This window comes from Heterodontus francisci, chromosome 39 (assembly GCF_036365525.1).
Source record: "Heterodontus francisci isolate sHetFra1 chromosome 39, sHetFra1.hap1, whole genome shotgun sequence".
NCBI classification, from domain to species: Eukaryota; Metazoa; Chordata; class Chondrichthyes; order Heterodontiformes; family Heterodontidae; genus Heterodontus; species Heterodontus francisci.
In genome coordinates this window covers 34,045,908-34,058,330 of record NC_090409.1, presented here as the reverse complement: position 1 = coordinate 34,058,330, position 12,423 = coordinate 34,045,908, and the positions used below count along the sequence as shown (strand labels likewise).

The 12,423-nt window shown below is 42.7% G+C and overlaps 1 protein-coding gene across 2 annotated transcripts in view; it reads left to right on the top strand.

Moving 5' to 3' along the window:
- The window catches only part of LOC137352710 (carcinoembryonic antigen-related cell adhesion molecule 5-like), a 721,824-nt gene that overhangs the window by 568,309 nt on the left and 141,092 nt on the right, over positions 1-12,423 (top strand). The gene's annotated exons all lie outside the window — the stretch shown is intronic.

Genomic DNA, 12,423 nt, shown 5'->3' with positions numbered 1-12,423 from the left:
GCCCCCAGCGATTTAACATCCGCAGCACTTAAAGCAGCCAGAAGTACTGCACAAAGAACAGCTAGGCGTTGCGCAAACGACTACTGGCAACACCTATGCAGTCATATTCAGCTGGCCTCAGACACCGGAAACATCAGAGGAATGTATGATGGCATGAAGAGAGCTCTTGGGCCAACCATCAAGAAGATCACCCCCCTCAAATCTAAATCGGGGGACATAATCACTGACCAACGCAAACAGATGGACCGCTGGGTTGAGCACTACCTAGAACTGTACTCCAGGGAGAATGCTGTCACTGAGACTGCCCTCAATGCAGCCCAGCCTCTACCAGTCATGGATGAGCTGGACATACAGCCAACCAAATCGGAACTCAGTGATGCCATTGATTCCCTAGCCAGTGGAAAAGCCCCTGGGAAGGACAGCATTACCCCTGAAATAATCAAGAGTGCCAAGCCTGCTATACTCTCAGCACTACATGAACTGCTATGCCTGTGCTGGGACGAGGGAGCAGTACCCCAGGACATGCGCGATGCCAACATCATCACCCACTATAAAAACAAAGGTGACCGCGGTGACTGCAACAACTACCGTGGAATCTCCCTGCTCAGCATAGTGGGGAAAGTCTTTGCTCGAGTCGCTCTGAACAGGCTCCAGAAGCTGGCCGAGCGCGTCTACCCTGAGGCACAGTGTGGCTTTCGTGCAGAGAGATCGACTATTGACATGCTGTTCTCCCTTCGTCAGATACAGGAGAAATGCCGTGAACAACAGATGCCCCTCTACATTGCTTTCATTGATCTCACCAAAGCCTTTGACCTCGTCAGTAGACGTGGTCTCTTCAGACTACTAGAAAAGATCGGATGTCCACCAAAGCTACTAAGTGTCATCACCTCATTCCATGACAATATGAAAGGCACAATTCAACATGGTGGCTCCTCATCAGAGCCCTTTCCTATCCTGAGTGGTGTGAAACAGGGCTGTGTTCTCGCACCCACACTTTTTGGGATTTTCTTCTCCCTGCTGCTTTCACATGCGTTCAAATCCTCTGAAGAAGGAATTTTCCTCCACACAAGATCAGGGGGCAGGTTGTTCAACCTTGCCCGTCTAAGAGCGAAGTCCAAAGTACAGAAAGTCCTCATCAGAGAACTCCTCTTTGCTGACGATGCTGCTTTAACATCTCACACTGAAGAATGCCTGCAGAGTCTCATCGACAGGTTTGCGTCTGCCTGCAATGAATTTGGCCTAACCATCAGCCTCAAGAAAACGAACATCATGGGGCAGGATGTCAGAAATGCTCCATCCATCAATATTGGCGACCACGCTCTGGAAGTGGTTCAAGAGTTCACCTACCTAGGCTCAACTATCACCAGTAACCTGTCTCTAGATGCAGAAATCAACAAGCGCATGGGTAAGGCTTCCACTGCTATGTTCAGACTGGCCAAGAGAGTGTGGGAAAATGGCGCACTGACACGGAACACAAAAGTCCGAGTGTATCAGGCCTGTGTCCTCAGTACCTTGCTCTACGGCAGCGAGGCCTGGACAACGTATGCCAGCCAAGAGCGACGTCTCAATTCATTCCATCTTCGCTGCCTTCGGAGAATACTTGGCATCAGGTGGCAGGACTATATCTCCAACACAGAAGTCCTTGAAGCAGCCAACATCCCCAGCTTATACACACTACTGAGTCAGCGGCGCTTGAGATGGCTTGGCCATGTGAGCCGCATGGAAGATGGCAGGATCCCCAAAGACACATTGTACAGCGAGCTCGCCACTGGTATCAGACCCACCGGCCGTCCATGTCTCCGTTATAAAGACGTCTGCAAACGCGACATGAAATCGTGTGACATTGATCACAAGTCGTGGGAGTCAGTTGCCAGCATTCGCCAGAGCTGGCGGGCAGCCATAAAGACAGGGCTAAATTGTGGCGAGTCGAAGAGACTTAGTAGTTGGCAGGAAAAAAGACAGAGGCGCAAGGGGAGAGCCAACTGTGCAACAGCCCCAACAAACAAATTTCTCTGCAGCACCTGTGGAAGAGCCTGTTACTCCAGAATTGGCCTTTATAGCCACTCCAGGCGCTGCTTCACAAACCACTGACCACCTCCAGGCGCGTATCCATTGTCTCTCGAGATAAGGAGGCCCAAAAGAAAAGAAAGCGGTAGTAATTTTTAACTAACATTTTGGCCAAGAAATAGAGCTTGGCACGAGAACTGACATGAATTATAGAAAAAACTAAGTGAATGCTTGAAAGGAATAAAAAATATAATGTCCTTACCATATAAGTAGCATTTTCATCAAGTGGTTCCATAGCTCTCTCCTGTACAAAAGCAATTTTAAAAAATGGTTAAAGGTACACAAAAAAAAATCACATGTAGTTGGTTCAGAATTAAGTATGGTTAGCATAACATCATATATTCCATGATAAAGATGAGAATGACTTACCTAAATTACTTATCCCCAAAATTACAGTTTGGGGTGAATGTTCCCTTTTACCACAGGTTGTAGCAATAATGCCCATTTTACATGCCACTCAATTTTCATTTTGGTGGTAAAAGGGAACATTCACCCCCTTGTGTCTTAGTGAGGGTTCTACAATCAAGTTGTTTGAAGAGCCTCACTGCTTCTTCTCCTGCTCATACGTATTATAGATCCCTTGTAGAGGGCATTGTGCTAAAATAAACACAGAATTAGGGAAATCTTCACTGACAAGCCCAAGGAAACTCTGTGGGCAAATGTTAGCAAGGTGACTGAAAGCACAATTCTTTTGCTGCTGAGAACAAAGTGTGTGCTATTATGTATGAAACCTTTTGGATTATTCCATTTGGGACAGCTTACATACCCTTGGATAATATATCCCAATCAAAATCTTACTGAGAATTTCCTTACAATTTCCAAGACAGCTTCAACAACACATCAGACTCCTTCAAATCAAGAAAATGCATTCAGGTTACAAGTCTGGCCAAATTTCTTAAATAATGAAATGTGCAATGTTGCATTTATTTACTTTGTACAATTACCTGTATGGTGGTGTAATTGTCTTTTTTGTTATATGTTAGTAACCATGATTCAAGCTTATTGAGTCAATGTTGTAAGTTTGCCCTGTCTTCAATAGACAGGCCCCCTGGTACCATTCATATGCATCAGCTGGGACTGATAGGGCAGAACAATCACATGTAAGAGATTTTCCCCCAATTGGTCCTGGCATGTAATAATAATGTATTCGAGACCATCTGCAAAAAATTCAAGAAAATATGTGTTTTTGTATCATTAAAATAATCACTAATATTAAATACAAGCTAATGCTTTGAGCTCTCTGCAAACTTACAATGAATTTGCAGGATGGTATCTCCAGAGTCATTGTTAAAATCATTGCTTGAATTAGATTTATCTGTTTCTGAATCCTTTCTGTTAACACTGATTATAGTCAGTGTAACATTATCTGGAGATGTTAGTATTCATTCATTATCCGAGATAGCACAGATTATTCTTAAACCAGATCCCTGACTATCCAAAGCCCGAGGTGTGACAAGTTAGTAAATTGGTATCAATATTTTCTACTGGTTTTGAATTGTTCGCTGGTACAATTGTTAGAAACAATTAAAAGAAAATGGGGATACATCATTTTGTATACCCTGTTCAGTGGTCTTTCGAGCAGTAAACTCGCCGTTCTAAATTCTTCACCTTCCTTCCTTTGTAATTTTAATTCAGATTCGATCTTATATCCAATTCTTCTTTCTTCTTCTTTGGCCTCCTGGTCTCGAGAGACAATGGGTAAGTGCCTGGAGGTGGTCAGTGGTTTGTGAAGCAGCGCCTGGAGTGGCTATAAAGGCCAATTCTAGAGTGACAGACTTTTCCACAGGTGCTGCAGATAAAATTGGTTGTCGGGGCTGTTACACAGTTGGCTCTCTCCTTGCGCTTCTGTCTTTTTTCTTGCCAACAGCTAAGTCTCTTCGACTCGCCACTCTTTAACCCCGCCTTTATAGGTGTCCACCAGCTCTGGCGATCACTGGCAACTGACTCCCATGACTTGTGGCCAATGTCACAGGACTTCATGTCATGTTTGCAGACGTCTTTAAAGCGGAGACATGGACAGCCGGTGGGTCTGATACCAGTGACGAGCTTACTGTACAATCTGTCCTTGGGGAAGCCAGACAAATTAGATCTGTGCAAAAACTAAACAAAATGGCCTCCTTTCAGCACCTTATGATTCTATGATTCTAGATAAAGTACTTTGATTGTAATATATCAACGTCTATATCTGTTCTGTCTGAGTTTTAATTGAAGAAAGACAACAAATTTTAACTATCTGTGCTTAACTGAGTGGATGTCAGAAGTAGTTCACAGAGAGTCAGGATAAAGGGTCGACGATTTTGGACTGAGGTGAGGAGAAATTTCTTTACTTAGAGGATTGTGAATCTTTGGAATTCTCTACCGCATAAGGCTGTGGATCTTCAGATGTTGATTATAGTCAAATCTGAGACTGATCAATTTTTGGACTCCAAGGGAACCAATGATAAGGAAATCCAACAGGAAATTGGAGTTGAGGTCGAGGATTGGCCATGATCTTAATAAATGGAGGAACAAACTCGAGAGACTGAATAGCCTATTTCTGCTCCTATTTCTTAAGTGCTTATGTCCTACAGTCTCCCTTCAGCATGATGGTAATGGTACAGTGAGGAATATGCCGGGCTATGAGATACAGATTTGGTAGAATACAATTCTGCTGCTGCTGATGGTCTACAGCCCCTAATGGATGCCCAGTTTTGAGCTCCTGAATCTTATCTGAATATATCTCATACAGCATGGTGGTAGTGCCAAACAACATGATGGAGGGTGTCCTCGGTGTAAATATGGGACTTCAACTCCATAAGGACAATGCAGTGGTTACTCCTATCAATATTGTCGTGGACAGATGCATCTGCGACAGGTAGATTTATGAAGATGAGGTCAAGTAGATTACAATGTCCTGAACTGCTGTAGGCCTGTTTTACATAGAACATGAATCAGTTCTGGAAATGTTTCACGAGATACTTTTCTATGTAGTAAACTAAATCAACTAGCATTAAAATAATTTCCCCAACAGTCATGGAATAAAAAAGCTCCAAAATTCCTGGCACTGCGATGTCAAAGGAAGATTCTGGGGAGAATGCAATTTGCGGTGGGATCCAGATCATTAGCTTCTCTTCTAAGATGAGAAATTCCGGTAGGATTGAATGCTTTTTGTACCAGCTCCCTACCATGTTAGCATCACTGAAAGAAGCAGGATCACATTGTCACCAGAAACTCCAACAGTTCTGTCTTTACTGGAGCCAACATAAAATATGACTGCATAAAGCCAATGTGGTGGTACAGCTTATTGCTTTTGCTCAGCAATAAACAATTGCAGAGAAATCAATTACTGCCAAGTATGTGACAACACTGCATTTCAGTAACATTTGAAAGAAAATAACATTGACTGCTTGCCCGTCCCTTCCCCCTGAAGGAGCAGCAAGGTGCCAGTCTAATTTTCCTGACCTCCGCTATTGCAATCATCCACACAGCATCGTCAATAGCATGGGTGCATAACCTCTTGATCTTGAGAGTATCGGGGATATGTATCAAAGGCAAGTATAATGGGGATGAGTTCCTGAACAGCCATGGCACTACTCCTGTGACTGAGTTAGAAGGTTGTGGATTCAAGTCCCATTCCAAGGAGTGCTATCACAGCTGCTGCATTTCAGATGAAATGTTAACCTGAGACCCCGCCTGCGCTCTCAGGTGGATGTAAAGGATCTTATGCCACCATTTAGAAGAATGCAGGAGAGTTTTCCCCTCTGCTCTGGCCAATATTTATCCCTCAAGCAACATCCCCAAAATATGTGGTCATTTTCACATTTCTGTTTGTAAGTCCTTGCTCTGCACAGATTAATGCATTTCCTACATTACAACAGTACCCAACTGAGCTCCAGCTTGGGGTTTCCGAACTTGAGGAGCAGCTGGAGTGACTGCCGAACAGCAGACAGGATGAGAGTTTCCTGGATCATACGTTCCTGGTGGTAAGAGTTCAGGATAGTAGATGGATAGCCATCCAGAGTAGGAAGAGGCAGGAATTGCAGGAGTCTTCGGAGTGTGTGCCACTCTCAAACTGGTACTCAGCACTGGAGACTGCTGGGAGTGACAGCACCTTGAAGGAGTGCAGTACAGACCGTGGCACCAATGGGCAAGGTAATGTACAGGAGAGAACAGCAAAGAGTAGAAACACAGTTGTTATAGGAGATTCCAAAGTTAGGGGACAGACAGGCATTTCTGTAACTGTAATCATGAGTGTGTTGCCTCCCTGGTGCTAGAGTAAAGGACATCACAGATAGTTTGCTGAATATTCTGCAGGGGGGCAGTGAGTATGAAGGTCTGGTACACATTGGTACCAACGACATAGAGAGGGCAGATATTGAGGTCCTATGGTCGGGTTTTCAGGAGCTAAGGAGAAAGTTAAAAACAAGGAACTTGAAAGTCTCTGGATTTACTCCCAGTGATGCGCAATAGCAAGAGTAGGAATAGGAATATAGGGAGGATCAATGTGTGGACTTGAAGGATAGTGCAGGAGGGAGGGCTTAAGATTCTTGGGACATTGGGGCCAGTTCTGGGGCAGAAGGCACCTTTTCAAATGAACGGGTTGCACCTCAACAAAACTGGGACCAACGTCATCGTGGTGAGTGCGGTTGGGGAGGGTTTAAATGAAATTGGCAGGTGGTTCGGCACCAGCATATAGAAGTAGGAAAGAGGAATAAGATAGGACAAGGTCACAGAGAATAACTGACCAGAAGGTTATGGAGCAAAGGAAAACGGTATGTTAATGGTGTGTTGAACGACAAAGCATTAGTGCAGAGAGGGTGTTAATTTCTCCATGACCTTCTGGTCAGTTATTCTCTGTGACCTTGTCCTATCAACACCTTCTCTTTAGTTATCTCTTGCCCCATCCTCCACTTTATTTGCTTAAACCCTATTACATTTCTAATATTTGCCAGTTCTGAAGAAGGGTCATTGACCTGATACGTTAACTCTGCTTCTCTCTCCACAGATGCTGCCAGACCTGCTGAGTATTTCCGGCAATTCTTGTTTGTACCTCTGAACTATCCTTGGCACCCTTCTGTTTCTCATCTAGATACTGTCCCTCGGCGACACCATCCAAAAACACAATGTCAGTTTCCACATGTACACTGGCGACACACAGCTTTACCTCATCACCACCTCTCTTGACCCCACCACAGTCTCACTATTGTCAGACTGCTCATCTGACATCCAGTACTGAACAAGCAAAAATTTCCTCCAATTAAATGTTGGGGAGACTGAACCCATTGTCTCCGGTTCCCACCATAAACTCCCACTCTCAGGCAACTGCCTGAGGCTGAACCAAATTGTTCGCCATCTCAGTGTCATATTTGAGTCTGAGATGAGCTTTCAACCACAAAACAGTCCTGTTCCTCCTCTGTAACATTGCCAGACTCTGTCCTTGCCTCAGTTCTTCTGCAGCTGAAACTCTCATTCATACCTTTGTTACTGCCAGTCCTGACTATTCTAACACATTCCTGGCCAGCCTCCCATGTTCTACCCTCCGTAAACTTTCGGTCATCCAGAACTCTGTTGCCTGTGTCCTAACTCACATCAAATCCCATTCACCCATCACCCCGTGTTCGCTGACCTACACTGGCTCCCGATTAAGAAACACCTCTATTTTAAAATTCTCATCCTTGTTTTCAAGTTGCTTCATGGCTGGCCCCTCACTAGCTCTGTAATCTTCCACAGTTCGACAACTGTCTGAGATATCTGTGCTGCTCTGATTCCAGCCTCTTGAGCTTCTCCAATTTTAATTGCTTCATCATTGGTGGCTGTGCCTTCAGTTGCCTTGGTCCTAAGCTCTGGAATACCCTCCCGCCTCTCTACCTCACTTTCCTGCTTTAAGACACTCCTTAAAACCTGCATCTTTGACCAAGCTTTTGGTCATCTGCCCTAATATCTCCTTATGTGGCTTGGTGTCATATATTTGTTTTATAATGACTCTGTGAAGTGCCTTGGGATGTTTTCTTATGTTTAAAATGCTATAAAATACAAGTTGCTGTTGTTGAAACAATGGACAACACACATACTGGATGAATGGTATTGAAATAACTGACAATGAAATTGGAAGAGACCTAAGTGTCCTAATAGACTGAATGCTTAATATCTCCAACCAATGCAGAACAGAAATCAAGAAAGAAAATAAAAGAGTGAACTATATAACCAAATCAGTAAGTTAGAAGTCAGAGGAAGTTGTGATCAAACTCTACAGTATAGCAGTCAGACCACACCTTGAGTACCGTGTCCAGTTTAGGTCAAGTAACAAAGGGGAATTGCAGAGAAGAGCTATGCGGCTGACCACTAATTGCTATAGTTAAAGGTCTGAGTTTAAGGAAAGGCTGGAGAAACATGGGGTTTTCAGGCTGGCAATGAGCCCCTAAATGAGAGTGTGAAATAGTTAAGGAAATGGAATATATAAATCCAGTAACTTCCGGAGAAATATCAGGAAGTTATTCCTCACACAGAGTGATCAACAAATGGAATGACAACTTCAATAGAATAGAGGAGAAAACCCTGATGGACTCATTTAGCAACTAAAGAGATTCTGCAATGGGAGGATTTTGGGGATTTGCCATATGGAAAACTATACTGGGTCCAATGTTCTCAACCCTAATCATTCTGTATCTGGATATTGTAATCATAAAATTGACAATTTAATTCATTGGTCTAGGCTGAAGTATAACATCTCAAGGTGGAAGGCAGATGACTTCACCCAATTATTTCATATAATTAAGTATTTCAACCTTTGCACTGTTTTGCAGAGAGGTTAATGTGGTTTTGGGTTGGGTTCGTTAAAGTAGTATGATTTGTTGGGATGATAAATCTGCCAGAGCTGTGAAAAGTTCAATATGTGACAAAATTGAAATGTATTTGCATTCTGTCTGGTCCCTGTCTCAGTTCAAGTCCCACTCCAGAAACTTGAACATAAAATGTAGCCTGACACTGCAGGGCAGCATTGAGGGAGTGCCACATGGTCAGAGGTACCGTCTTTGGATGAAACGTTCAAATCTCTCTTCACAGGCAGAGGTAAAAGATCTCATGGTATTTTGAAGACGAGCTGGGGAGCGCTCCCTGGTATCCTGGCCAATATTAATCCCTCAACCAACATCACTATAAACATTCTGATGAAAGGTCACAGACCTGAAACGTTAACTCTGCTTCTCTCTCCACAGATGCTGCTAGACCTGTTGAGTATTTCCAGCACTTACTGTTTTTATTTCAGATTTCCAGCATTTGCAGTAATTTGCTTTTATATCACTGTAAACATTATCTGATCTTTTGCACATTGCTGTGCACAAATTGAATTCCGTGTTTCCTACATCTACAACAGTGACAATGCTTCAAAAGTACTTAATTGGCTGTAAATCTTTTTGGGAAGTCTTGATGTCGTGAAAGGCCCTACATAAAAGCACATTATTATTTCAAACCTTCAGGATTTTTTTCACATGTTTCCCAGTGAACCCTTCAATAAACCGCATAATTACTGCAACTATTCAATTGTTCTAGCGTTACTGCTATAAATTTATGATTTTTAGCGCTTTGTTTACAAACGTAAATCTTTAGAATTGGCAAGCGCTACTTCAATCTCGTTATCCTGTAGTAACGCTCATTCACCTGTGTTCTGCGCTGTTGCACCTCTAACCATACCACAGACCAGCTTGAAAGAGTATTGTTACAGGTTATTACTAATGTCTAAATAATGAATAACTATCTCCAGTCTTTCGCTGTTCTGTTTCCAAATATCACTGAAACGCTGAATGGTGAGGTTACCTTGCTTTGACACTACAGAGTAGGAAGTTTATTAAATTCTATACTGAAATTAGAGTAGCTGATCCACTACATTTATAATCAATGTAATTTTAAAGTTTAATTAATTTACTTCGGATTTGTTGAGGAAGTTATTTCATTGAAGCTCGAAGTAGTACTACAACAAGTGTACTATCTACACAGAATGGTTTTATAGACATAAATCTGTGGCGAGAACAGACAAGTTAATGTTTCATGTGGTTAAAACGGAAAGATATTATGGAAAAGCAGTCACAAAAAAGACAGGAGGGGAAACCACACACATCAGAACGAATAAAATGGTCAATCCAGTGCTTAATTGGCGAACGAGAAATGGTTAAATAACCGAAGTATTATTTTCATGAGTAAGAACAATGAAAGAATTTAAAGACACAAACAGTTGGGGAGTTTGGGGGTAAGGTATATAGAAATGAAAGTACAACTAGAGAGGGTACAGAGGAAATTTACGAGGATTGGAAAAATGCAGCTATGAGGAAAGATTGGATAGGCTGAGGTTGTTCTCCTTGGAATAGAGAAGGAGATGGGAGATCTGATTGAAATATACAAATTTTTGACGTCCTGGATATAGTGGAGGTGAAGGGTCTATTCACCTTAGCAGAGAGGTCAGTGACGCGGGGGCATAGATTTAAAGTAATTGGTAGAAACATTACAGGGGAGTTGAGGAAATACATTTTCACCCAGAGAGTGGTGGGGGTCTGGAACTCACTGCCTGAAAGGGTAGTTGAGGCAGAAACCCTCAACTCATTTAAAAGGAGTCTGGATATGCACCTCAAGTGCCTTAATCTGCAGGGCTACAGACCAAATGTTGGAAGGTGGGATTAGAATGGGTGGATCGTTTATCGGCTGGCACAGACACGATGGGCCAAGTGGCCTCTTTCTGTGCCGTAAACATTCTATGATTCTAAAAGCGACGTGGCAGTGTAGGCTCCAGCGGCCCAGGTATAAAGTAAGTGAAAACAAAGGGTACAGACCACCCAGCTAGCATGGTGTTCCGATGGAGAATCCCTATCTCATCACTAACCCGTCCCTTTTCTCCAAAAGAATCCGCTGATACAGCCATCCCACTACTGAGCACAGCCCGACGAAGAAGCAGCAGAAGTGAGAGCTGAGGTCTGAAGTTAGTAAAGTTATCATTTACCTTAGAGGACTGCAAAGTGCCTAATATAGAGGATAAGATAAAATGTTATTCATCAGGCTTGCAATATGCTTCATTCAATCAGCAAGTTTGGGAGTGGGATAGGGAAATGAAGAACAAACAACAAGGTCTGATTCACACTTGAAGGCAGAACAGAGCAGCTCAGCAAAGTGATCATCAAATCTGCGTTTGGTCTCCCGAGCATAGAGGAGACCATAGTGTGATTAGTGGGCACAATATGTTATAATTAAAAACAGACAATGCTGGAAATACTCAGCAGGTCAGGCAGTATCTCTGGAGAATGAAACAGAGCCAATGTTGAAGCATTAACTGTTTCTCTCTCTCTCTCCACAGGTGCTGCCTGACCCACTGAGTATTTCCAGCAGTTTTTTTTGTTTTTATTTGGAGTATTGTCAGCATTTGCTGTTTTTAATTCCAGCATCCACATCATTTTGCTTTTGTTTTGGTACAATGTACTGGGTTGGAGGAAGTATATATAAATTGTTGTGCAGCCCAGAAAGTGTGTGAGGCCCCGAACAATGGTGTAGGAGGTGAATGGTAAATTGTTGCATCTCCTTTGCTTGTACGAGTAGGTGACGGGGTAAAATAGCAGCTGGTAGGTGCAGTGGAATCAGGAACCAGGATATCACAGAAACTATGATTCTTTCGAATCGGGGGGATGGGGCGGGCTGTACCCTTGGTGTTGAACTGATACTTTCACTGTACTGACAGGGTGAGCTGCACCCTTGGTGTCCACCTGATTTTTTTCGGTTCCACTTCGCCATTTTCTGTGTTTCTATTTCTACCTGCCATCTCCAGTCCATGTCATCTGCTCCGTGTCTCATAAATACTAATTTCTTCAATTATATCTTCTGTTGTTTCTTGTTAATATAATTTCTGCCAGTTAACTATCTCCTATTTTCTCATTAAGTTCTTTACATTTCATTCTATTTCTTCTGGCGGGTGTAAATATGTTTTGTGTCTGTGTTTTTTCTTTCCCTTTGTTTTGTTCCTTTTAAAATCTCGTCGATGTAAAATCTTCCAGTTTTTTTATCCATTCTCTAAATGAGGACGTCGCTAGCAAGGCCAACATTGTCCATCCCCGATTGTTCAGAGGAAGCGTCCTCACATCAAACTGAGCATACGTTCTCGCTACACAGATGCTTCCTGACTGGCTTAATTCATCCATCATTTTCTGCTTTTGTCTCATAATTCTACAGTTATTTTTATATGATTTTAGACATGGCGATTCATATAAATTAACCACAAGTATCAAATATATATCTGAAAAGCTGCGTTTGTATTTCAATTGTAAAAGGTTTGCAAAGTTGCTCACAGTCAAAATTGAACCATAGTGGACGCCTGTATCACTTTCCTCAGTTCCTGCCCATTGG